The sequence below is a fragment of the Coregonus lavaretus genome (assembly GCF_964263955.1).
Source record: "Coregonus lavaretus genome assembly, chromosome: 9".
NCBI lineage: Eukaryota > Metazoa > Chordata > Actinopteri > Salmoniformes > Salmonidae > Coregonus > Coregonus lavaretus.
In genome coordinates, this window is record NC_139996.1 from 11,795,389 (window position 1) to 11,822,004 (window position 26,616).

Below are 26,616 nucleotides of genomic sequence, written 5' to 3' on the forward strand. Positions count from 1 at the left end.
GTACCAGGCAGTTAGCAAGTTTGGTAGGCTACTAATGACCAGCAGCAGCATCAGAGCTTGGAGAAGCCTAGTTACCATGATTAAACGGTCATGTGGAATTTGACTGCCTTCATGACTCGTGACCACAGGTGTGGCGGTAATACGGTCACCGCAACAGCCCTAGTTACAGTTCATATAAGGAAATCAGTCAATTGAAATAAATAAATTAGGCCCTAATCTATGGATTTCACATGACTGGGAATACAGGTATGCATCTGTTGGTCACAGATACCTTTAAAAAAAAAAGGAAGGGGCTTGGATCAGAAAACCAGTCAGTATTTGGTGTGACCACCATTTGCCTCATGCAGCGTGACACATCTCCTTTGCATAAAGTTGATCCGGCTGTTGATTTTGGCCTGTGGAATGTTGTCCCACTCCTCTTCAATGACTGTGCGAAGTTGCTGGATATTGGCAGGAACTGGAACACGCTGTCATACGCGTCGATCCAGAGCATCCCAAACATGCTCAATGGGTGACTTGTCTGGTGAGTATGTAGGCCATGGAAGATCTGGGACATTTTCAGCTTCCAGGAATTGTGTACAGATCCTTGCGACATCGGGCCATGCATGATCATGCTGAAACATAAGGTGAATGCGACGGATGAATGGCGCAACAAGGGGCCTCAGGATCTTGCCACGGTATCGCTGTGCATTCAAATTCCCATCAATAAAATGCAATTGTGTTCGTTGTGAGTATCTTATGCCTGCCCATACCATATCGACAGGTAGCCTGGTGGGTAGGAGCATTGGGCCAGTAACCGAAAGGTTGCTGGATCAAATCCCTGAGCTGACAAGTAAAAAATCTGTTGTTCTTCCCCTGAGCAAGGCAGTTAACCCACTGTTCACTGATTATGTCGATTAAGACAGCCCCCCACACCTCTCTGATTAAGAGGGGTTGGGTTAAATGCGGAAGACACATTTCAGTTGAATGCATTCAATTGATTATGTATTCCCCTTTAAATTTATACTGCCACCACTGTCCCAATAAAGGATATCTCTAGGGCATGTGCTTATTCAGCAAGTATAGTTAGGCCCTATCCAGAAGAAACCCTAACCCCTCCTCCCTGGGCACTGTAGATCTGAAATAACTTGATAGGTGTAAGCAACAGGGTAAATGCACTTTGAAGTAAGTCTCAGGTTTGTCAAAAGTACACTCAAGTACACTCAAGAAAAATGACTGTATAAATGAATATGCACAATGTAATCGTGTGTCAAATATGTACGTTGAAAACACTATATGTTAAAAGCACTGTGTGTGAGTAATCCTGACCTTGCCAAAAGACAGAAAGAGCTGTGAGTGGTTCACCAATCAGGGCTTAGATGGGCTTGGCAACAGTACGTAATGTGTAAGAACTTTTCTGGAGGGGAGAACGTTTCTTTGGGACCATCAGAAATGTTATTGCAACGTTCCCGTGAAATGTGTCTAGAACATTAGTATTTAACATTCTGAGAACATGGCAACCATGTTCTGTGTTTGTTTGGTGGAATGATCATTACACAGGTGCACCTTGTGCTGGGGACAATTAAAGGCCACACTAAAATGTGCATTCTTGTCACACAACACAATGCCACAGATGTCTACATTTTTGAGGGAGCGTGCAATTGGCATCCTGACTGTAGGAATGTCCACCAGAGCTGTTTCCAGATAATTTAATGTTAAATTCTCTACCATAAGCTGCCTCCAACGTCGTTTTAGAATGTCTTTTTAGAATGTCGTTTTATTCTCCTAACCCTCAGAAAACTGGACATATGAATGTTCTTGCAACATCCCATAAAACGTGTCGAGAACATTCATGTTGTATATTCTGAGAACATTGTAACCACATTCTAGATAAGTTCTGCTTGACATTAAGGGATTGTTCTCTTAACTTTAACACCAAAACATGCTAAAAAGGTTCTCAAAATGTTTTTGCTAACATACTGTAGATAGAATGTTCCCCTAACTAATGGAAAACTGGACACTCAAACATTAGGGGAACATTGCGGGTAACATTACAAAAACGTTCTCTCTCCCTAGAATTGTTAGCTGGGATAGGGCTCTGAAGTATTTGGGTCAGTCATCAGGCTCATCACTAAAGTAATCAGTGGGTTTCCTTAGTTTCCTCGAAATACAAATTAACGTGCATATTATCTGTCATGGAATATTACCTATCGTCATCTCACAAGTATCAGACACCTCAAGCTCCCAGCTACTATCCAATCAAATCCACATTGACATTATCCCAACTGTAGTTAGCCACAATTGGCTTAAAAAGGCAAACGTAACACAATATCTGCCAATTAATTTTCAGCAATATTGTCTCCGTATGTCTGTGTGGTGCGCATGTTTTTCTATCATTCATTTCGTGTATGGAGGACTAAAAGTGCCACAATTAAATAAATAAATACACCATTAAATAATTACTTAAATGTGTCATTAATTAATTAAATGTGTCATTAATTAATTAAAATTAGAATTAAATACATAAATGTGTAATTAAATGTATCATTAATTAATTCAAATACCGATTCATTTTATGTAAAATACATATATAATTATTTCACTATTTACATTTACATTTCATGGTCCTGCGTTGGAGTGATTCATGAATTACTTAAAACTGTCAAACTGACCCATCAAAAGTTGGTAGGCGGAACCTAACGCCTGATTGGTTACCCTCTGCATCAAGCCAAAACAAATCAATTCCGGATAATGGATTGATGCAGAGCTACTGAACACATTCCAATACACTGGGTGGCGCTATTCACCTCTACGTTGGTTTAGTTACACGGTTAAACAGTACTTTCATTGCAACGGCTAAAAATCAAGAGAAGACTCGGTCCTGCTAGCCCCAATGTTGAGACGCTGTGTGAGGTGCAGGACAAAATGTCTAAAAGTTGCCCGGAGCTGCTGAGAGAAGCAGCGAATTTGATTGAGGAAGCTCTGAGCAGAAGTCCAACGGCTCCCGCGGCACCGGTGACTCCGGCAGCTCAGTCACAGCAGATACCGGCCGCTCAATCACGTACACCTGTCCAAGGTAAGCTAAGTAATTTCATGTTAGCCAGGTGTGCTACTATTTAATGATTCGGGACACACGTGTAGGTTAAATTAGATCGACTCGAACATGTATTTGCATGCGGTATTATGATGCTTCGTGCGTGACACGTTTATTGTTAATGGGGGGGGAAGCATAAACCTAGCTAGTTCGCTAATCGGCTAAATGGTGTTAGCTGGCTTGAGCATCCCAAGATAGAAGTAGAGGCTGTTTTAGCTGACTGGTGACCATTGAGCTGTTACGTTTTTCTGTGTTGCAGCGGAGGTAGCAAGGCTCTTTGCGCCATATAACATTGGAGCCAGAAGGAATATGACGAGACGACCAGCACAAGTCCAAGTTAGCCGAAGAAGCTACACACACACTGTCTGTTGTTTGGCTGACCACAATGCGGATAAAATTCCAAGCGTACTGTTTAAAGCTGAACTTCTTACTTCAGGACTTGGAGAGCAAAAAGTAACATTTTCAGGTCAGTGCGAAACTAGGCATTTACCAAAAGTAAAAAAAGTTTGTACTGTCTGTGGCTTGTTGAAATTATTTGCATTTCTTTTTATAGTGACTCAAACTTAATTGGTGTTCATAGTGTCAATAATAGTTATCACAGGCTTATTTGCTTAATTTAAGGTGAGGTGAGTTATGATTTTGTTTTGTTTTTTTCTCCAGGGAATGACCACGATCCCATGGTTATAACAAATAAACTGATGGAAGTGTTTCCGAAGCTCCAACAAGGGGGAGGCTTTGAATTTCTAAAACTTGTAGGATCTACTCGCAGTCTAAATCTTGCGTTGCTTCAGTGTCCCAGCACTGGATACACCCTTGCCTATCTGAAAGATCCATCGACGATGATTGGACAGGCTACAATCTACATACGTCCACTTCAACAGGATCTACCCTTAGATTGTGTACATACATTTACAGAGACTTAGTTTAATACATAATCAAAACAAAGATTACTGGTGACTTTTAATCATTAATTAAAAGCCATTTGTTGTTGTTGTTGTTAGGAGAGCTCACGTCCTGCCTCTGGTCCAGTCATCCCCTGCATCACTTGTCAGAAGGAAGTTCCCTTTTCAGAGATGAAGCTGCACAGATTGAGCTGCAATGGGTATGTACTTCTTAAAGCAATGCAAGGGTAGCATAATTTATTTTCTTTGGGAATATGTCTCTCTTATTGTTGTGCACACAAATAAGCGAGTATGACCATCATTTCAATTGTGTTAACTTCAAGGACACCCATGCAGGAATCAGAAAGAGAACAAGAGGGAGGCCAAAGTGAAGAAAATGATAGTGAGACAGCCCTAGTCAGTGACAGTGTTCCAGTGAGGCCTGAAACATCAGCTGAGAGTGCAGTAGTACCGGCAGTGATTGTCAACGAGGAGTTGGATCGCAAAGAAACAGACAGTGGTTTGTGTCATCACAATAGTGTTGCTATAAGATTGTGTGTAACTGAAAAGTTAATAGAAAGATAACACCTGTAGGATATAATTAGATAAGATAATACAGTTACAGACAATTAATAACATGCAACTGGGTTTTTCTATTTTTCTAATATTTAGTTGTAGTTGTTTAGTAGTGCTGTTTTTATGTCAACTCAGCGTTGTGACAGGTTCTGAAGATGTTGGGTCTCACGTTTTGTCAGTGAAATGAACAGAATTTTCCTCCTGTTCTGTAGAGTGAGAGGATATCTGTATATGCAGGTAACATGCCAACTCACAATATGTCTCTCTGTAATAGATAACTTTATTGTTGTTGTTTGTTTAGAATGGAAGCTTATTAAAGAACCCACTCAAGCTGCCAAAGTTTTCAAAGAGAATCTGCTAAGGGAACATGCAACTGGGAAACCACTTAGAATGAAGATGGATGTAAGGGACTCTGAAGAGGACAGGGAACGGGAGCTTCTCTTATTCTATAAACAGCAGCAAGAATGGGCATGTCCACTTCATTGTACTCTGGTTGGTAAGTAATATAACATTTATAATATAAATACATCAGTACAGTTTATACCACTCAAGTAGCTTATATGTAATTGTTAAATGGGAGAATGGAATGCACAAAATTATATAATTGATAAAAATGTTATATGTATGTATGTGAATATTGTGCACAATATACTCTTGTTATCTGGAATAATCAATATTAAGGATGCTATTCTAGAATTACAGCCAATAGAAGTTTTTCTCCCTTTCTTGTTAAATGTTACCAAATCCAGTTACCTGTATTAGGCCGCCACTTTTTTTCCAGTGTTATTATCAGTATTTTATTTCAGGTGATGTTGCTATCGGAGAGGGAGTGATGCGGTACTTTATGACAACAATCATATCCAAACTCCAGTTTGGATTCAGTCTAGATCTTGGTAAGTATCTTACTAATTTTTTGAAGGTTAATCCATCTATAAATTGCAGAAATGTCTGTCTGTAGCGCATGTCTCTCAGTTAGTCCGATGGATTTCAAACTTGACAGGTGTCTTGCTCTGGTCACGAGTAAGTGCAGTGCCAAGTTTGACGACGTTTGGATAAACGCAAAAGATAGCGTTACATATATAGGTAAAAGAAGCACACATTGGCTTTTGCCGCTCTTGCTGCTTGCCATTCTCACACTGCATGCAACGCTGACTGAGCACCTGTTTGTGTCGTGACTCACTCTACACCGCCTCTCTCTATGCGCGCGCACACACACACACGCGTACACGTACGTTCTGGTGGTTGATGAACGCGGATATGTGCTGTTTAGCGGAGGGCCGGTGGGCAATGTTTTGTGTCAGGTAAGTCTGTAGTAGGGTATACAGGGGAATTGAATTTGAAGTGGTTTGGGGTCCTTCTGTAAGTCATTTTGGAGTAGGCTACAATTTGGTTTAAGTGAATTCTACAAGCAGCAATACCACAGGCCAAGTAATCGCCACTAGTATGATGTAATATATCTATCTATCTATCTATCTATCTAACTATCTATCTATCTATCATACATTTTTATTTAATGTATTTAAGAGGTTAATTGTTGTGACTTTATTCCCTGCTCTCTTGGTACTTTACAGGAGGAATGGGCCGAACACTGCTATTTGAGGGTGAACCTGACCATCTTGTTCCAGCAGCATCAGAGGCACTTATTGAAAGCAACCTCTTCCGGGTTGCAGGAAGGATGTTGGGCCACACCTTTCTGCATGATGGTCCCCATGTCACAGGACTAAGTCCTGCTGTAATTCATGTACTGTTCAATGGGGACCCTGAAATGGCTACTGTTGTTACAGAAGAGTGTCCTGATCTGCACATCAGGAGCATCATAGAACTGGTATGTAACCTAAAAGAAACTTTGCCATGTAAAAAATATTGCTTGGGCAGATATAATAACTTGTATGGTCTTAATTCTAGCTTGAACATGAAGATCTTACACCGGAACAGAAGGACACAGTTTCAGATCTTTCCATGTCTTGGGATCTTCTGGCAGTCACCAAAACAAATCGGAGATGGCTACATAACAAACTTCTACTCCATGCAGTGAGTTCCTGCTGGTTAAGTGACAGAATTCATCGCTGTACTTGTTGAAATTATAGAATGTGTTGTGAACCCTGGCTTGTTATGTTAACACGAGAGTTTAAGTACTAGAGTTTTAATGGATTTTTATAAAGCACTTTATTGTGTTTATTAACATTTTTCCTACTGTGCCAACTTTTGTCAAATTTGGGTTAAGGATTTGGGCTGTAATATGGGTCGGTCTGTCTCTTAGGTCGTTGGGAGGACCATGCGCCAAATTAAACAGTTGAGAAAGGGACTGAAAGATGTGATGGTATGGCCCCTGCTGACATCTAGGCCGGATGTTGTACCACTTCTTTTCCCCAAAATGGCTGAAATGCAGTTCACACCCCAGGTAAGTCAGTAATTTAGTTATATTTGTGACTTAACTTGATGAATTTACGTGTATTTTCAATGACTGAGATGGATATTTTTCCATTTTCTAAGAATTTGATCTGCATAGTCCTTCACCAAAATAAGTTCTCCCTTTTTTAAAATTACAATTTTTGTTTTCTTTAAGATGCTCCTAGAAAAAATCACATGGCCAGTTGAGGACAGTGATGATGAAGACTTTGACTTAGACACCACCTGCCGCATCACTGGCTTTCTAAGGATGTTCATTGAAACAGGTATAAACCTTATTTTCTCTCTTTACAAATGCTTCTATGTCTCATGGATAGATATGATCAATTACAGTTGAACTAAATGTCTTTAATCCATTTTATGACTTTTAGCTTCATCAGGTACCCTGGCCCAGCTGCTGACATTCTGGGTTGGCTGGGAGATGCTTCCTCCTGAACTGAGAGTGGAGATTTCTGGGGGAACCCTTCCTACGTCCTCCACATGCTTTGAAACCCTAAAGCTGCCAGCTCATTTCAAACTCTACATGGACTTTGAGAAAGCACTTGTCGCTGCCATAAAAAGTACTGGATTTGGGCTTGTTTAAGTTTTTTCAGACGTCAATTAGGGCTGGGCAATATTTTAATATTATATCTATCGTGATATAAGACTAGATATCGTCTTAAGGTGCTTTTCCATTACCAGTACCTACTTGACTCGCCTCGCCTCGACTCGCTGTGCGTCCGTTTCCCATTGCAGATTTTAGGACGAGGCGAGTAGGTACCATGTAATGGAAAAGCACCATTAGATTTTGAAGAAGTGTAATATCGTTACATGGTAAGTTTAGTCTTTTCCTGGTTTCAAAGGCTGCATTACAGTAAAGTGATGTCATTTTCTGAACTTACCAGACTGTTCTAGCTGTTCTATTATTTGCCTTTTACCACTTAGTCATTATATCCACAATATGATAGTTATTTATCCGAAATCTAAATGTGGAAGATATTTTGTGAATGCACCAATTGTCAACCTTACAATATCGTTGCAATATCGACATCAAGGTGTTAGGTCAAAAATGTGATATTTGATTTTCTCCATATTGCCCAGCCCTAATGTCAATGCATACACAGTTCAGATGAATTGACACAAGTTCAGTGTCTTTGAAAACATTAACACACTGTGCAGTAGTTGACTTTTTTTTCTTCCATTTACTAAAATCAAACTGTTCTGCACCTTCAGTGCTAACAGTACAGCATTCATGTTAGTCATTCTGTGGACCATAATGAGACAGGAAGCTTCAAAGAAACAGCTTTTTTTCCTTTCTTTTAAAAGGAAAGTAAACTTTCAGTTTTTCCTTGCTTGTTCTAACACAACAAATAAAAACATGGGTTGGACATCAGTCTAAGATTCTTGATAACACTTCCACAGTCTCTACATATAGTCTAAGTGCATCAGTAACAGAAACTCCTGGAGCTGGCAAAATTGCAACCTCTTCATCTGAGCGCTCACGGGCCAGCTGAACCTCGGGGACTGACACAGTGCCTCGATGAAGGCAGTGAGGTCCGTTCCAATCGATCCCATATTCTTCAGGAACCTGAATGGATGACAAGCATAATCAGTCTTGTACTTAAAACTAGTTTGACATGTCCTTACACAAGATTGTTATTTTTGGTCACCAAGGCAGTGAGAAATGAAATGTTACTTATTCAGTTTTTTAAAATAATACAGCTTTGCATAGTATGCACTGTAGAAACTACAGCTCACAGGTTGATGTCTTTCCATAAGCGGGCTTCCTTCACCTTTCAAAGGGGCAGAGCTCCAAATTAAAAATACATTTAAATAATGCCCATATTATTATCTACTCACTTGGAACATGCACACCTCTTGCATTCAGGTGACCACGCATTAGCTTGTAGCCGGTGTTTGGATGACTTTGTGAATTTCACTTACAATACGGTCTAACTCCTCATCATTCACAGCTGAATAGAGATCTGTCTTTCTGTACAAACAAGAAAAACACAACATCAAGTAATGTTACCTTAAACGTCATATTCTTTCCGAGTGTATGAGAGCAGCAATTCATAAACAGAAAACTCATGAATTTAGTGTAAATACCTTAAACTGTATTGTTGCATGCGCCTCCTGATGGTCCTCTTTGACACACCGAACATCGCTGCAAATTTGAACTGCGGGAACTCCACAAAGAAGTTGATGCTCCAGAACTGCACTCGGTATGTCAAACGCCAAACGCCCCGGTCCCTGTGTGTGTTGGGCCTGAAGTGCCCTGGTACCAGAGAAGCGGTGGACAACTTCTTCTAGATTTGCAATCACTCTGTGGTCGATATCTTCGTCGGAAAGTGCGGAAATGACTCCAACAACTTCAATAAGTTCCTCTGCTTTACTAGCTACATGCTCTGGGTCAGCAGGTCCTGCTTCTACATCCTCTGCTAAGTTTAAAATGTCTCTAACCAACTCCCTGGAAAGTTCACGGAGATCCTCCATTGTCTCTATCCAGGTTGGCCTACTCTACTTCAGACCAAAGCAATGGATCAGACTAGATTCGCGTTAGCCCCGCCCACTGACTTTGATGGGTCAGTTTGACAGTTTTAAGTAATTCATGAATCACTGCAATGCAGGATCATGAAATGTAAATGTAAATAGTGAAATAATTATATATGTATTTTACATAAAATGAATCGGTATTTGAATTAATTAATGATACATTTAATTACACATTTATGTATTTAATTCTAATTTTAATTAATTAATGACACATTTAATTAATTAATGACACATTTAAGTAATTATTTAATGGTGTATTTATTTATTTAATTGTGGCACTTTTAGTCCTCCATATTCGTGGAGCCAGTTATCTATAATGATAACTGTCTTCTGGGTAGACAGAAATACTTTCTCCAAAACCTTCTCAAATAAATATTAACTGTAACGTTAGCTTATCTGGCAGAATTATATAATGATTATTTGTATCAATTGGGTGGGCTTTGTTTTGCAAACTCTGTCATGACATATGCAGCAGCAAAAACATCGCTAGACCAGCACATTCCTCTCTCGCAAAATGCACAATTAACGGGCTATTACACTCAAATCAAAATGTGTCGGTTTTTTTCCAGGCCTCAAAAATTGTCTTCTGATGGGATTTAAGCATTGACATGGACTCATAACATCAAATTTCATTGTTTCACTATAAATAATTGTAATTTTGAGAGTGAGCAACTGACAAAAAAATCCCAAACCAGGAAAAATAAAACAGAGAAAATGAAATTGCTTGTATATGCCAGTTACAGAGTGTATTTGAAAGCTAGGAAAAAATTAGTAGCTCACAACATCATTTAAAAGTAGCTCGTGCTAGAAAAGGTTGGAGACCCCTGGTCTAGACACTCCAGTTTCATTGGCTTCACCCTTATGGGCCCTTGTCAAAAGGAGTGCACTAAATAGGGAATAGTGCCTTATTTTGGATGCACAACTAGTAATCAAATTGACGCAGTCTGAAGTCTTCATAACATTATACAGTCACACAGTGATTGATTGGGTGAAATGCATTAGTCTGGCTTTTAGCTGGAGTCTGGACCACAACACATTATCTCATGCTGTTAGCGGATCTCAATGAAACGACTTCCTGCCGTGCTGTCTTAATTGTATTTTTCACCTTTCTGACACTGGGCTCCAATTCAATTTATGGCCATTTCCTTATGAGCGAAGATGTCAAGAGGTACATAAATGGTCTGTGTTTTGATAGACTAGTGGTGGGATACCATTCGATTGAGTCATTAATGAGTCCATGTTGCGCATCTAAATCAGATTGCAGTCTGTACTTATATACTTGTACTTGTACTCATAGGGAGCTACTCTCTCTAGTTATCTTGTTGGGGCGAGTGACTTACAATGGCTAGCCCCAAGTCGTTATATTTCATTCTTGTGCTTTATGCTATTTGCCTCATGACTCCTGCGTGCTTTATTGACTATGAACTTGCTTGTTTACCTAACTGTGGGACAGACTATGTTTGTTCCCACACTCAGACTCTTGGCCTCCCATCCTATTCTAACCACCTCTCACCGGCTTTGTATTCATGTTACCTGATGAAATTGCTGTACAATATGATCTTGTTGCCATCTGATGCACATTGAAATGTCATAAAACAATTAACACTACAGAGCTCTCCCTGTCCTCTGCCATGCCTTGATTGTATTACTGCTGATTACATCTGGAAATGTGCAAGTACACCCTGGCCCATCTACTGTTGCTAGCCCCAATTATGACGTGTGCTCTGATATCTGTTTCACTGATTTCTGCTCTCGTAAAAGCCTGGGTTTTCTGCACGTTAACACTAGAAGCTTATTATCTAAAATTGATCAATTGAAAGTGCTCCAATCCAGATGTGTTGGTCATTACTGAGACGTGGTTAAGAAAAAGTGTTTTGAACACTGATGTTAACCTTTCTGGTTATAACCTTTTTCGGCAAGACAGATCTTCCAAAGGTGGTGGAGTGGCAATCTTTACCAAGGAACACCTTCAGTGCTCGGTTGTATCCACCAAGTCTGTCCCCAAACAATTTGATTTGCTAGTTTTAAGCATTACATTTTCAAGTAGCTCTTTGTTGACTGTTACTGGGTGTTATCGTCCACCATCAGCACCGGCCTGTACCCTAAATGCCCTAAGCTCTCTCCTGGCCCCTTACACTAAGTCTGAATTTGTCCTGCTAGGTGACCTAAACTGGGACATGCTTAAACCACCTGACCAAGTCCTAAATCTTTCTCAGATTATTACCAATCCCACAAGGTATGACTCCAAACACCCAGAAAAGGCTACTCTCCTTGATGTTATCCTCACAAATAATCCTGATAGGTATCAGTCTGGTGTTTTCTGTAATGATCTTAGTGATCACTGTTTTACAGCCTGTGTTCATAATGTCTGCTCAGTGAAACGACCTGTCCCGATTTGTCATAGACGCTTGCTGAAAAACTAGCCTTCCTTCATGACCTGGCCTCTGTAAATTGGTATAGAATCAGCTTGATCCCCTCTGTCGAAGACGCTTGGACCTTCTTTTTTGTCACTGAGTCTGAGTTGCTAAAGGAGCTCCTTAAACTTGACCCTATCATCGCCAAGCCTATCTCTGACCTTTTTAACCTGTCTCTCCTCTCTGGGGAGGTTCCCATTGCTTGGAAGACAGCCACGGTGCGTCCTTTATTTAAAGGGGGAGAGCAAGCTGATCCTAACTGTTATAGGCCAATTTCTATTTTGCCCTGTTTATCAAAAGTGTTGGGAAAACTTGTCAATAATCAACTGACTGGCTTTCTCGATGTCTATAGTATTCTCTCTGGTATGCAATCTGGTTTCCGCTCAGGTTATGGATGTGTCACTGCAACCTTAAAGGTCCTAAATTATGTCACCATTGCCCTTGATTCTAAGCAATGTTGTGCTGCTATGTTTATTGACTTGGCCAAAGCTTTTGATACGGTAGACCATTCCATTCTTGAGGGCCGGCTAAGGAGTATTGGTGTCTCTGATGGGGTCTTTGGCCTGGTTTGCTAACTACCTCTCTCAGGAGAGTGCAGTGTGTAAGAGTGCAGTGTATAAAGTCAGAACATCTGCTGTCTCAGCCACTGCCTGTCACCAAGGGAGTACCCCAAGGCTCGATCCTAGGCCCCACGCTCTTCTCAATTTACATCAACAACATAGCTCAGGCAGTAGGAAGCTCTCTCATCCATTTATATGCAGATGATACATTCATACTCAGCTGGCCCCTCCCCGGATGTTGTGTTAAACTCTCTACAACAAAGCTTTCATAGTGTCCAACAAGCTTTCTTTGGCCTTAATCTTGTTCTGAACACCTCCAAAACAAAGGTCATGTGGTTTGGTAAGAAGAATGCCCCTCTCCCCACTGGTGTGATTACTACCTCTGGGGGTTTAGAGCTTGAGGTAGTAACCTCATACAAGTACTTGGGAGTATGGCTAGATGGTACACTGTCCTTCTCTCAGCACATATCAAAGCTGCAGGCTAAGGTTAAATCTAGACTTGGTTTCCTCTATTGTAATTGCTCCTCTTTCACCCCAGCTGCCAAACTAACCCTGATTCAGATGACCATCCTACCCATGCTAGATTACAGAGACATAATTTATAGATCGGCAGGTAAGGGTGCTCTCGAGCGGCTGGATGTTCTTTACCATTCGGCCATCAGATTTGCCACCAATACTCCTTATAGGACACATCACTGGACTCTATACTCCTCTGTAAACTGGTTATCTCTGTATACCCGTCGGAAGACCCACTGATTGATGCTTATTTATAAAACCCTCTTAGGCCTCACTCCCCCTATCTGAGATACCTACTGCAGCCCTCATATACAACACCCATTCTGCCAGTCACATTCTGTTAAAGGTCCCCAAAGCACACACATCCCTGGGTCGCTCCTCTTTTCAGTTCGCTGCAGCTAGCGACTGGAACGAGCTGCAAACTGGACAGTTTTATCTCCATCTCTTCATTCAAAGACTCAGTCATGGACAGTTGTGGCTGCTTCGCGTGATGTATTGTTGTCTCTACCTTCTTGCCTTTGTGCTGTTGTCTGTGCCCAATAATGTTTGTACCATGTTTTGTGCTGCTACCATGTTGTGCTGCTGCCATGTTGTGTTGCTACCATGTTGTTGTTATGTGGTGTTGATACCATGCTGTGTTGTCATGTGTTGCTGCCATGCTATGTTGTTGTCTTAGGTCTCTCTTTATGTAGTGTTGTGGTGTCTCTCTTGTCGTGATGTGTGTTTTGTCCTATATTTTTATTTTTTATCCCAGCCCCGTCCGCGCAGGAGGCCTTTTGACTTTTGGTAGGCCGTCATTGTAAATAAGAATTTGTTCTTAACTGACTTGCTTGGTTGAATAAAATGTTAAATAAAAATAAAAATATATAAATAAAAAGAGTCCCTTGTGATGTGAGGCCAGGATGATTAGAGAAGATGTGACTGACCATTACGATAATTATGCCAGGGTTAATGTAAAGTGGTATGAATGCAGCAGGCTAGTGGATTGATATACAGAAGAGATTTGCTACAGTGTGCTACACTATGCAGGCTTGTGGATTGATAGACAGAAGTGATTTGCTACAGTGTGCTACTACACTATGCAGGCTTGTGGATTGATACTGTACACAGAGAGTGCCTGTTTTGTTCCTCTGCCATAAATAGTACCTTTGTTCTCAAATAGTCCATAGAGGATCCTTTTGAAAGTCACCCATGCTGCATTGTCAACAAGTAAGCCGCTCGTCTGCCTGTACAGAAATATTGACTCTCTTCCTCACTTTGTGGTTCATGATCAAAGTCTTACTGGTGTAGATCTCAGGAACAAAAATATTAAACGCAACATGCAACAATTTCAAAGATTTTACTGAATTACAGTTCATATAAGGAAATCAGTCAAATGAAATAAATACATTTGACACTAATCTATGGATTTCACATAACTGAGAATACAATGGGTGACATGTCTGGTGATATGCAGGCCATGGAAGAACTGGGGCATTTTCAGCTTCCAGGAATTGTGTACAGATCCTTGCGACATGAGGCCGTCTATTATCATGCTGAAACATGTGATGGCGGCGGATGAATGGCACGACAATGGGCCTCAGGATGTTGTCACAGGGTTGATAAAATGCAATTGTGTTCGTTGTCTGTAGCTTATGCCTGCCAATACCATAACCCCAATGCCACCATGGGGCACTCTGTTCACAATGTTGACATCAGCAAACCGCTTGCCCACACAACGCCATAAACGCTGTCTGCAACCTGCCCGGTATAGTTGAAACCGGAATTAATCCGTGAAGAGCACGGATGCCAGTGGCCATCAAAGCGTGCCAGTGGCCATCAAAGGTGAGCATTTGCCCACTGAAGTCGGTTATGATGCCGAACTGCAGTCAGTTCAATACTCTAGTGAGGACGACGAGCATGCAGATGAGCTTCCCTGACAGTTTGTGCAGAAATTATTCGGTTGTGCAAACCCACAGTTTCATCAGCTGTCCGGGTGGCTGGTCTCAGACGATCCCACAGGTGAAGAAGCTGGATGTGGAGGTCCTTGGCTGGCGTGGTTACACGTGGTCTGCAGTTGTGAGGCCGGTTGGACGTACTATCAGATTCTCAAAAACGACATTGGAGGCATAGCCATGGGAAGCAGGAGTGCTGAGTGTGATGCAGCATCCCGTGAAAAATCGGAATAAAAAAAATATATTAATAAAAAATCGAAATCAACCCGATTAAAATGCAATGGCTGTTTACCATAATGGCTGGCTTTAAGACCATGCGGAGCATTGCTCGGAGAGCAGCTGCCAGCCTGTGAGCCTTTTCTGTCACTTTTAGAAAGCAGAGGTCAGACACAGTTCCATTTGCTTTGCCGGTCAGCTGTTTAGAGAGTGCACCGATTGCTTTGAATTTGATGTTGGCATTTGAACTTGGCCTTGTAAGCCTTGTTTTAATCTGATAGTCGGGGGTTAATTTAATTGGGAATTGGGAGGTGGGGGAGCTCTCCTTTTTGGTGACCATTTCAACCAAAAGCTGTTTTATTGCCATTAAAATATAGGTTGTGATAGCTGTATGCCTAATTGATATTTTCATTAATTTGCCCAGTAGGATAGTGCAATTTTGGTTTCATGTTTTGGTATGAAAATAAACACAACTGAACAACTTGCTATTTAGAGCATTTCCCCAAAATACATATTTTGTTTATGGCTTCAAAGACAATAACAATTGTAGGCTATAATAAATGTGCATTGTCATGCAGTGACAAAATGATAATTGAGATAATGCAAATAATGAATGATTACCTAGTTGGACTAACTTTGTTTTACTTCTTGCTGTAGATCTACATCATCATCCTCTGCCTGCACCCCTACCTGTAGCCTACCTGTAGCCTACCTGTAGCCTACCTGTAGCCTACCTGTAGCCTACCTGTAGCCTACCTGTAGCCTACCTGCCTCTGGTATAATGCATTTCCACCTCTCACTCTATCAGTCTTGCTTGTCCATCTTCCTGAATTAAAATGTGATATTCTAACAGATCAATCTTGCTGGCATAACGTCATTAAATATTGCTAGGTTATTTAGCTATAGTGTGGATGTAGGGCTGTTTTTGTATATAATGAGCACCCAGATGCTGCGTAGGCAACACAATAATATCAGACAGAGACAAGCTGGCCCGGGGAAAAATGTTCGCGGCCGCCTCCGTGTTGTCTACTATGTTGTAATATTAATATTCTCGGAGCAGTCTTGTTGATAAAAAACAAATCTACAATACCGGTCAAAAGTTTTAGAACACCTACTCATCCAAGGGTTTTTCTTTATTTTTACTATTTTCTACATTGTAGAATAATAGTGAAAACATCAAAACTATGAAATAACACATATGGAATCATGTAGTAACCAAAAAAGTGTTAAACACATTTATTCAAATAGACACCTTTTGCCTTGATGACAGCTTTGCACACTCTTGGCATTCTCTCAACCAGCTACATGAGGTAGTCACCTGGAATTCATTTCAATTAACAGGTGTGCCTTCTTAAAAGTTAATTTGTGGAATGTCTTTCCTTCTTAATGCGTTTGAGCCAATCAGTTGTGTTGTGACAAGGTAGGGGGGATATACAGAAGATAGCCCTATTTGGTGAATGGATGATCTCTGCATGTGTATTTCCCACCGTAAAGCATGGAGGAGGAGGTGTTATGGTGTGGGGGTGCTTTGCTGGTGACACTGTCTGTGATTTATTTAGAATTCAAGGCATACTTAACCAGCATTGCTACCACAGCATTCTGCAGCGATACGCCATGGAGTGCTGCATCAGATGACCTGGCCTCCACAGATGGTTTGGGATGAGTCGGACCGCAGAGTGAAGGAAAAGCAGCCAACAAGTGCTCAGCATATGTGGGAACTCCGTCAAGACGGTTGGAAAAGGATTCCAGGTGAAGCTGGTTGAGAGAATGCCAAGAGTGTGCAAAGCTGTCATCAAGGCAAAGGGTGTCTATTTGAATAAATTTGTTTAACACTTTTTTGGTTACTACATTATTCCATATGTGTTATTTCATAGTTTTAATGTCTTCACTATTATTCTACAATGTAGAAAATAATGAAAAATAAAGAAAAACCCTTGAATGAGTAGGTGTTCTAAAACCTTTGACCGGTAGTGTATATTCGCAGAATGTTTCCATTCCATTGTGAATAATGCAGATAGGCAAATACAGAAATGAGCAGGGCATTGAAGTTACATGGAACATCTCTGAATTCAGAGCAACAATTTTGGTGGGGAGACAATCACCCTGTCATAGTAGACTGTATGCCCCATTCCACAAGGGTGACTTCATATAGCCTATAGCAGGGGGTCTGCAACCTTTTTCATATGAGTGACAATTTACAATTGATTCTACAATTTCTAAAGATCTGCGTGCCAGTTATGATTTTCATTTAAGCATTGTAGGCTACTCAACTGTGCCCCGAAAATGTCTAACTGCCCACAAACTGAATAGCCTAATTCTAGCTGTCTACTACACAGAGGCGCTGTCCATTCAGTCACACCCCACGGAGCTCCACTATGCCTACCTGTACCGAGGTGCTGTCCATTCAGCAGGTGCTGAATCATGGGCGCGGCCTTAATGTGTAGATTTTTCTTCATTCTTGGTTGAGTTTGTTTGTCTTTATGCGTCCTTGTCGATTGTAGCCCTAAGTAATTAATTTGATGTATGGCTTTTATTTCAATGCATGTGTAGGATTTATCTGGCATAGTTTACATTCGCAGTCAACTGTTTATGCTCCGGTTACTTTTACTTTCACATTGATGTCGGTATTTGAAGTCAGCCTTGATAGCGTGTATTATGCATCTATTTCATGTTGCACTGTATGCGGCGTTCCACAAGTAGGCTAAATGAGTCAATGTAGCCTATGTATGATGAGGTTGAGTAGTACATTGTACATGCCATTCCACAGACTTTAAAACCGAATATAAACCGAATATTGCAGTGATAATGTCTGGGGAATTGTTTATTTTTTTTGCTGTCCTCCAACAGAAATAAGCTTTTTGTGCGTATGGAAGATTTCTGGGATCTTTTATTTCAGCTCATGAAACATGGGACCAACACTTTACATGTTGCGTTTATATTTTTGTTCAGTATAAATACCTTGTCACATTACTGATACAGTGTCATAAAGGAAGGTTCAGGAATTTTGCCTAATTCCCTTCAATTATATTCATTGCAGACGCATTTCGGAGTGAGCTCCTTCGTCAAAGCACTGTCACTTTATTAGTGGTCTGCTCTCTGTGTCTGCAGCCTTTGGCCTGTGTATTCAGGCTGTAAAGCATCCAGTGTTTTAACATTTAGTTGTACTGCATTTCTCACAGTGATCATCTGGTCGTTTACCTGAACAGATTAGTTCCTTCTGATGTTTTATTCAGAAGATGTTTTCTCTCAGAGGCCTTGCTTCATATCATATCGCTTGTCGTTGCCTTGAATAGATGTGAGCTCAACAACTGTCCTATGAATAACACAAAGCCCAATGAATAATACATTATGGAGGACTGTGTGTGTGGGTGTGTGTGGGGTTGAGTGGAATGGTGCCAAACACACCATGAGCTCACTTTACAGGTCAAAACACTGACCCCCTCTCATATATACTGTATATACAGTAATATACATCAAATATACAGTATATATATGTTTTATTGTCACATACAAATTAACCCAAAGTCCAATACAGACACAGTAAACACAGTGAACTTAAAACACAAAACATTTGAAACATTTACAGTAAGTCCCAAACAGACACAGTAAACACAGCAGGCCCGGTGCCATGATAAAGTGTTTACGGGGGCAGTTGAAATCGACCCACGTAATCAATTACGCAATGCCAGCCTACCATAAACACGTTTCCAATGCGTACAGTTTCATTTGCAACCACGAAAACCAATAGGCTACCAAGAATGTATCTATTACTATGATGAAACATACCGATATATAGCTATACCCATGGGGCATCATTTGGGTTCTTGCATTGGAATTATATTGAATTCTGCTTATATCATGCTATACCACAATAAACATAAAGTCCAAAGGCCGAGACCATTGAGTGCTTTTGACCAAGAAGTGACAGGTTGCGGGAAATCTCTACTGCACTCAATTAGCACCATGGACAGCGCCTTACACACTAAAGCAAGGCCATTGAAAACTTAGACTGGCTAAGGAAGTCATTTTGTCATTCTAAACCCTAGGTTTTTGATGAAATGACGCCACTGGCTATATCACCAAGATTTTGAAAAACAAACAACCAGCTAAATTGTTTCTTACCTTTTCAGAAGAGTTGCAGCCTCCTTGATGTTCTGTGGAACTTCCTGAGTAATAGATCATTCCATTCTCCCCAAAATCTTCTTGTAAGATCCACCTCAAATGCCAGTTGGATTAGTTGTGCCTTCCTCGGGTGTACCATGCTTCTTCTGTGCTGACTGAACACATTTGTCAAAGTGGAAAATGAGTTCTCGTAATACATGTTTCAGTGCAGTCGGCAAAGCGGAGAGACTCCCAGAGAATCGTTGCAGGATATCAAGTGGGGTCCATTTGTCCTCTTTGTAGCCGGAGCGGGTGATTTCAGTCTGCAAAAACTGGTGAGCGACACTAAACTCCGCTTCCACCAAATCTGTTTTTGCTTAGATCCAGCAGTGGTTTCACTCTTTTCACATCTAGAAAGTCATGTCTCTCTGGGTCAAAGGGCACACAGGGCCTCCACCAGTTGGCTGTTGCATTCGCTGAATCGTTCTGACATTTCATCAATGACAGCATCCAACGTGCTGAAGAATTGTCTTTTACTCTCCTCTGTCCGGCTGGCCTATTGTACTGTCGTTTGCTTGGAGTTGGTGGTGAATCAGTGCACCTCAGCCTCTCAACACACTCCAACGCACTGCGGACCACTTTGACCCCAGTGTAAAAATCTGTTGCGTTTGCCTGGAGTCATTTGTTTGGAGGATTCTGTGCACCATGGTGGCTGTAAACTGAAGGCCGGGGTCCGTCATCGCCTTCAGCAGCCCTGTAGCCTCGAGTCGTATTCTGTGTTGTACGAATGCGTGCATTCTATATCCGAGAGTAATTTCACAATGCTGTCACTTCTTTTAACAACCACTGACACAGTAGCCAGGGGTCCCCTTCTCCTTTGGCTTTGTTTGGGTAATTTGGCGAAGCCAATTTCTGATATCCATCGTGGCAGTGGCAGATTAGCTGGTTCGAGCTAGTTAAATAGGCTAAGGCTAATAACACTAATGCTTTTTACAGCTAGCTAAGAAGCTAACTAAACTCTGTAGTGGTGGGGCGTGAGGCAAAGTGAGTGAAGCAGCTTCAACGGTAAACTTGACCCCGCTCTTATAAATCAAAATCAAATATTACAGGCTTTTTATGGAAACCCAAAGGAGTCATACCTAACCGCCCCAGTGACTTTCCATACCCCCCTATGCACACCGCAGTCTGCTCTGACCATTGTGCTGACACAGCGGAGATACAGATTTTGCACCAACCTGTCACTCAATCATTTTAACTTTTGGGGTATTTTTATATAAGGACATAAAACTAAAACTGAGGGACACACATTTTCAACTGAGGGGGATAAGCCCCTTTTTGCCCCCTCGTGGAGCCGGGCCCGAAACACAGTGAACTTAAAACACGAAACATTTGAAATATTTAAGTCCCAAACAGACACAGTAAACACAGGGAACTTAAAACAAAACACTTTTGAAATCCTCTGAGTCCTAAACACACCAACAGCTCTGTACAAACAAAGAAGGCAGGAAGGAAGGATATATGGAGGGCTTAGGCAAGGTGTTGAAGGAAGGAGAGATGAACGGGATACAGTAAGGTAAGTTGTTGGCAGGGTGTTGCAATGTGGGCGAGAGAGAGAGGGAGGAAGGGAGGAGTAGAAATGGAGGGGTAACCCACATGAAAAAATACTACAGTTTACTATAGAATACTACAGTAATTACTAAAGAATTCTGTAGGAAACTGTAGTATACTGTAGAAAACTATACTACACACTGTAGTGTAGTACTTACTATAGAATGTTGTAGTACACTGTAGAATACTACAGGGCACCAGGTAGCCTAGCGGTTAAAGTGTTGGGACAGTCACTGAAATCTCGCTGGTTCGAATCCCCTAGCCGACAGAAAATTCTATATATGTGCCCTTGAGCAAGGCACTTAGCGCTAATTGCTCCTGTAAGTCGCTCTGGATAAGAACTTATGCAAAAATATATAGTAAATACTACACTTTTTAAACTATATTAAATACTACAGTATTTAATTTGTACATACCTTTCCCATTCTCCTCCCCCATATCCTAAATTGTGCCACCCATAAGTAAGAAATATACAAGTATGTACTGAGTATTCCAAACATTAAGAACACCTTCCTAATATTAAGTTGCAGGGATGCTGGCCCATGTTGACTCCAAGTTGGCTATATGTCTTTTGGGTGGTGGACACACAGGAAAATGCTGAGCGTTAAAAAACCCGGCAGCATTGCAGTTCTTGACACAAACCGGTTCGCCTGGCACCTACTACCATACCCCGTTCAAAGGCTCTTACATTTTTTGTCTTGCCCATTCACCCTCTGAATGATACAAATGCACAATCCATGTCTCAATTGTCTCAAGGCTTAAAAATCCTTCTTTAACCTGTCTCCTCCCCTTCATCTACACTGATTCAAGTGGATTTAACAAGTGATATCAAGAAGGGATCATAGCTTTCACCTGGATTCAGCTGGTCAGTCTATGTCATGGAAAGAGCAGGTGTACTTAATATTTTGTATACTCAGTGTAGACCATACATCGTGTTCCTTACATGTTATAGAAAATAGCAGAAGTGCTGAACTATCTGTTCAGACCCCAGTCCTACCTACCTACAGGTTATGTAAAATGTGTTATTTTAGTATTTCTCCAGTAGGTTTCCTCAAGAAGAAAGCCTCTGCTTCTATGTCAACGATAATATATCAAAAACACTATTGTAAATGCTTCCATAATGTAGATAACACTAGAGTAAATTCTACAGTATACTACAATCGCCATTAATTACTCAAGTATATACTACAGTTTTATTTTACTACAGTATTTATACTATAGTTAACTGGAAATACTACCGTCTATTACAGTGAATACTACAGTAAAGTCTGCAAAAACACTACAGTGAATACTATCGTATTTATTCCATAATATACTATAGTACTTTTTCATGTGGGAAGGTATGTTGTTGCAATGTGGGGGAGGTAGGGAGAGAAAGAGAGGGAGGGAAGGTAGGGGAAGAGATGAAGGAGGTGCAGTAAGGCAGGGTGTTGGCAGGGCGTTGGCAGGGCGTTGGCAGGGTGTTGGCAGGGCGTTGTAATATGGGCAAAGACGAGGGAGAGAGTCCAAAGTGTTGATTCATTCTATAAAGAACTGTCAGAGACACAGTAGACTAGACACCCTCCACCCGAGAAGACACTGTGACCTGTCAGCTGGGCAGAGTGATGGAGTGTAGGGCGTCCACACTGTCTGAACAGACGGCTGCATTGCAAAGACAGACTAGACCAGGGATTGGCAACTGGCTGCCCCCACCCCCTTTTGTAGGCCCGCGGACCAATACAAAAATTAAACAAATATAAACTTTAAAATTAAAAACATTTATCTTCGCTGTCATCAGGGAGGCTGCTAAAATGTTTTGCTCGCAAGGTGGGGTGCGTATCGATGTGGGTACGCAGACCCACGAGCCACTGCGGCCCCTCATGATGAGTTATGTTTATTTGTGGCCCCCACCCCCATCAAATTAGCCCATCCCTGGTCTAGACACTATACAACCCCAACAGGACTAAAAAGACAGTCTAGACTCTATACAACTCCAACAGGACTAAAAAGACAGTCTAGACTCTATACAACCCCAACAGGACTAAAAAGACAGTCTAGACTCTATACAACCCCAACAGGACTAAAAAGACAGTCTAGACTCTATACAGCCCCAACAGGACTAAAAAGACAGTCTAGACTCTATACAACCCCAGCAGGACTAAAAAGACAGTCTAGACTCTATACAACTCCAACAGGACTACAAAGACAGTCTAGACTCTATACAGCCCCAACAGGACTAAAAAGACAGTCTAGACTCTATACAACCCCAGCAGGACTAAAAAGACAGTCTAGACTCTATACAACTCCAACAGGACTACAAAGACAGTCTAGACTCTATACAACCCTGGATGCTTTGCTAGCAATAGACAACAAGTAATCCACAGGGGCCGGCCAATTGGATCCCAGTCTGCTTAAGTGTGCAGTGCCCATCATTGTTGGCTCAATAACCCACATTTTTTATTAAACATTGTTATCAGGAAACATTCCAAAAGTATGGTAATCAGCTCTTGTGCTGCCACTCCATAAGGACGGGGATAGTAGTGATCTTAATAATTATTTTGTATTTTGGATGCAAACCAATCAGGGTTTAGGCCTGGGCAATTTCTTGATGTACATAAAGGTTAAGTCTGAATTTCTTGAAGTACATAAAGGTGTACCACAGGGGTCGAAATTGTAAACTTCATTTATATGCGGATTATGCTATTGTGTACGCTATTGCCCCGACTGTAGAATCAAAACTACAGTCAAATTCTATAGCTATGCGGGAATCCCTTGCTGATGTAAAACGTGTGCTTAATACAGGCAAAACGAAACACAAGTTGTTTTTAAACTCTCGTAAGAATGTTTCAGATGAACTACATGTTCACTCATTAGATGGTTCTCCAATCGAACATGTTCCCACATATGAATTCTTAGGCATTTGGATTGATATGGATTTGACGTTTAAAAAACATATACTATAATAGTATTTAACATGATTTTTGAATGGCTACCTCATCTATGTACCCCACACACACAATTCTCTGTATGATCCCTCAGCCGAGCAGTGAACAGATTCATCCACAAAGACCAGGGAGGTTTTCCAATGCCTCGCAAAGAAGGGCACCAATTTTTTTCTTTTTTTTTGAAAGCAGACATTGAATATCCCTTTGAGCATGGTGAAGTTATTAATTACACTTTGGATGGTGTATCAATACACCCAATCACTACAAAGATGCAGGCGTCCTTCCTAACTCAGTTGCCAGTGGAAGGAAACCACTCAGAGATTTCACCATGAGGCCAATGGTGACTTTAAAACAGTTACAGAGTTTAATGACTGTGATAGGAGAAAACTGAGGATGGATCAACAACATTATAGTTACTCCACAATACTAACCTAAATGACAGAGTGAAAAGAATGAAGCCTGTACAGAATAAACAAATATATTATTTTAATGCATCCTGTTTGTAATAAGGCACTAAAGTAAAACTGCTAAAAATGTGGCAAAGAAAGGAACTCCATGTCCTGAATACAAATTGTTATGTTTGGGGAAAATCTAACACAACACATCACTGATTCTTCATTTTTTCAAGCATGGTGGTGGCTGCATCATGTTATGGTTATTCTTGTCATCGACAAGGACTAGGGAGTTTTTTGGGGGTTAAAAAGAAATGGAATGGAGCTAAGTACAGGCAAAATCCTACAGGAAAACCTGGTTCAGTCTGCTTTCCAAGACACTGGGAGACAAATTCACCTTTCAGCAGAACACTAACCTAAAACACAAGGTCAAATATACACTGGAGTTGCTTACCAAGACGACATTGAATGTACATACAGTGGGGAAAAAGTATTTAGTCAAATTGGTTGTTGATCAATGCTAGACAGCCATTTTCATGTCTTGCCATAGATTTTCAAGCCAATTTAAGTCAAAACGGTAACTAGGCCACTTACAGTGGGGGAAAAAAGTATTTAGTCAGCCACCAATTGTGCAAGTTCTCCCACTTAAAAAGGTGAGAGAGGCCTGTAATTTTCATCATAGGTATACGTCAACTATGACAGACAAAATGAGAGAAAAAAATCCAGAAAATCACATTGTAGGATTTTTAATGAATTGATTTGCAAATTATGGTGGAAAATAAGTATTTGGTCAATAACAAAAGTTTCTCAATAGTTTGTTATATACCCTTTGTTGGCAATGACACAGGTCAAACGTTTTCTGTAAGTCTTCACAAGGTTTTCACACACTGTTGCTGGTATTTTGGCCCATTCCTCCATGCAGATCTCCTCTAGAGCAGTGATGTTTTGGGGCTGTCGCTGGGCAACACAGACTTTCAACTCCCTCCAAAGATTTTCTATGGGGTTGAGATCTGGAGACTGGCTAGGCCACTCCAGGACCTTGAAATGCTTCTTACGAAGCCACTCCTTCATTGCCCGGGTGGTGTGTTTGGGATCATTGTCATGCTGAAAGACCCAGCCACGTTTCATCTTCAATGCCCTTGCTGATGGAAGGAGGTTTTCACTCAAAATCTCACGATACATGGCCCCATTCATTCTTTCCTTTACATGGATCAGTCGTCCTGGTCCCTTTGCAGAAAAACAGCCCCAAAGCATGATGTTTCCACCCCCATGCTTCACAGTAGGTATGGTGTTCTTTGGATGCAACTCAGCATTCTTTGTCCTCCAAACACGACGAGTTGAGTTTTTACCAAAAAGTTCTATTTTGGTTTCATCTGACCATATGACATTCTCCCAATCCTCTTCTGGATCATCCAAATGCACTCTAGCAAACTTCAGACGGGCCTGGACATGTACTGGCTTAAGCAGGGGGACACATCTTGCACTGCAGGATTTGAGTCCCTGGCGGCGTAGTGTGTTACTGATGGTAGGCTTTGTTACTTTGGTCCCAGCTCTCTGCAGGTCATTCACTAGGTCCCCCAGTGTGGTTCTGGGATTTTTGCTCACCGTTCTTGTGATCATTTTGACCCCACGGGGTGAGATCTTGCGTGGAGCCCCAGATCGAGGGAGATTATCAGTGGTCTTGTATGTCTTCCATTTCCTAATAATTGCTCCCACAGTTGATTTCTTCAAACCAAGCTGCTTACCTATTGCAGATTCAGTCTTCGCAGCCTGGTGCAGGTCTACAATTTTGTTTCTGGTGTCCTTTGACAGCTCTTTGGTCTTGGCCATAGTGGAGTTTGGAGTGTGACTGTTTGAGGTTGTGGACAGGTGTCTTTTATACTGATAACAAGTTCAAACAGGTGCCATTAATACAGGTAACGAGTGGAGGACAGAGGAGCCTCTTAAAGAAGAAGTTACAGGTCTGTGAGAGCCAGAAATCTTGCTTGTTTGTAGGTGACCAAATACTTATTTTCCACCATCATTTGCAAATAAATTCATAAAAAATCCTACAATGTGATTTTCTGGAGAAAAAAAATCTCAATTTGTCTGTCATAGTTGACGTGTACCTATGATGAAAATTACAGGCCTCTCTCATCTTTTTAAGTGGGAGAACGTGCACAATTGGTGGCTGACTAAATACTTTTTTCCCCCACTGTAGTTCTTGCATAGTTTGGAGCTGTGCTTTGAGTCATTGTCCTGTTGTAGGAGGAAATTGGCTCCAATCAAGCGCCATCCACAGGGTATGGCATGGCGTTGCAAAATGGAGTGATAGCCTTCCTTCTTCAAGATCCCTTTTACCCTGTACAAATCTCCCTCTTTACCACCACCAAAGCACCCCCAGACCATCACATTGCCTCCACCATGCTTGACAGATGGCATCAAGCACTCCTCCAGCATCTTTTCATTTGGTTTGCATCTCACAAATGTTCTTCTTT

The 26,616-nt window shown here is 41.2% G+C and overlaps 1 protein-coding gene and 2 long non-coding RNA genes across 4 annotated transcripts in view; all 3 read left to right on the plus strand.

Annotated features, from left to right (window-relative positions):
- Positions 1-26,616, plus strand: part of LOC311135209 (carbohydrate sulfotransferase 8-like) — a gene marked incomplete at both ends in the record, with an annotated part of 102,492 nt that overhangs the window by 34,410 nt on the left and 41,466 nt on the right. The window lies entirely within an intron of this gene.
- Positions 3,991-6,505, plus strand: LOC311135210. Of its 2 annotated transcripts, none has more exons than XR_014613747.1 (5): positions 3,991-4,175; positions 4,832-5,026; positions 5,337-5,423; positions 6,102-6,355; positions 6,436-6,505. It is a non-coding gene; the product is annotated as an uncharacterized lncRNA (long non-coding RNA). The 2 variants fall into 2 exon arrangements; XR_014613748.1 differs by lacking the exon at positions 3,991-4,175 and adding an exon at positions 4,391-4,474.
- On the plus strand, positions 6,507-7,512 carry LOC311135212. The gene is made up of 4 exons (XR_014613749.1): positions 6,507-6,561; positions 6,791-6,931; positions 7,097-7,205; positions 7,311-7,512. It is a non-coding gene; the product is annotated as an uncharacterized lncRNA (long non-coding RNA).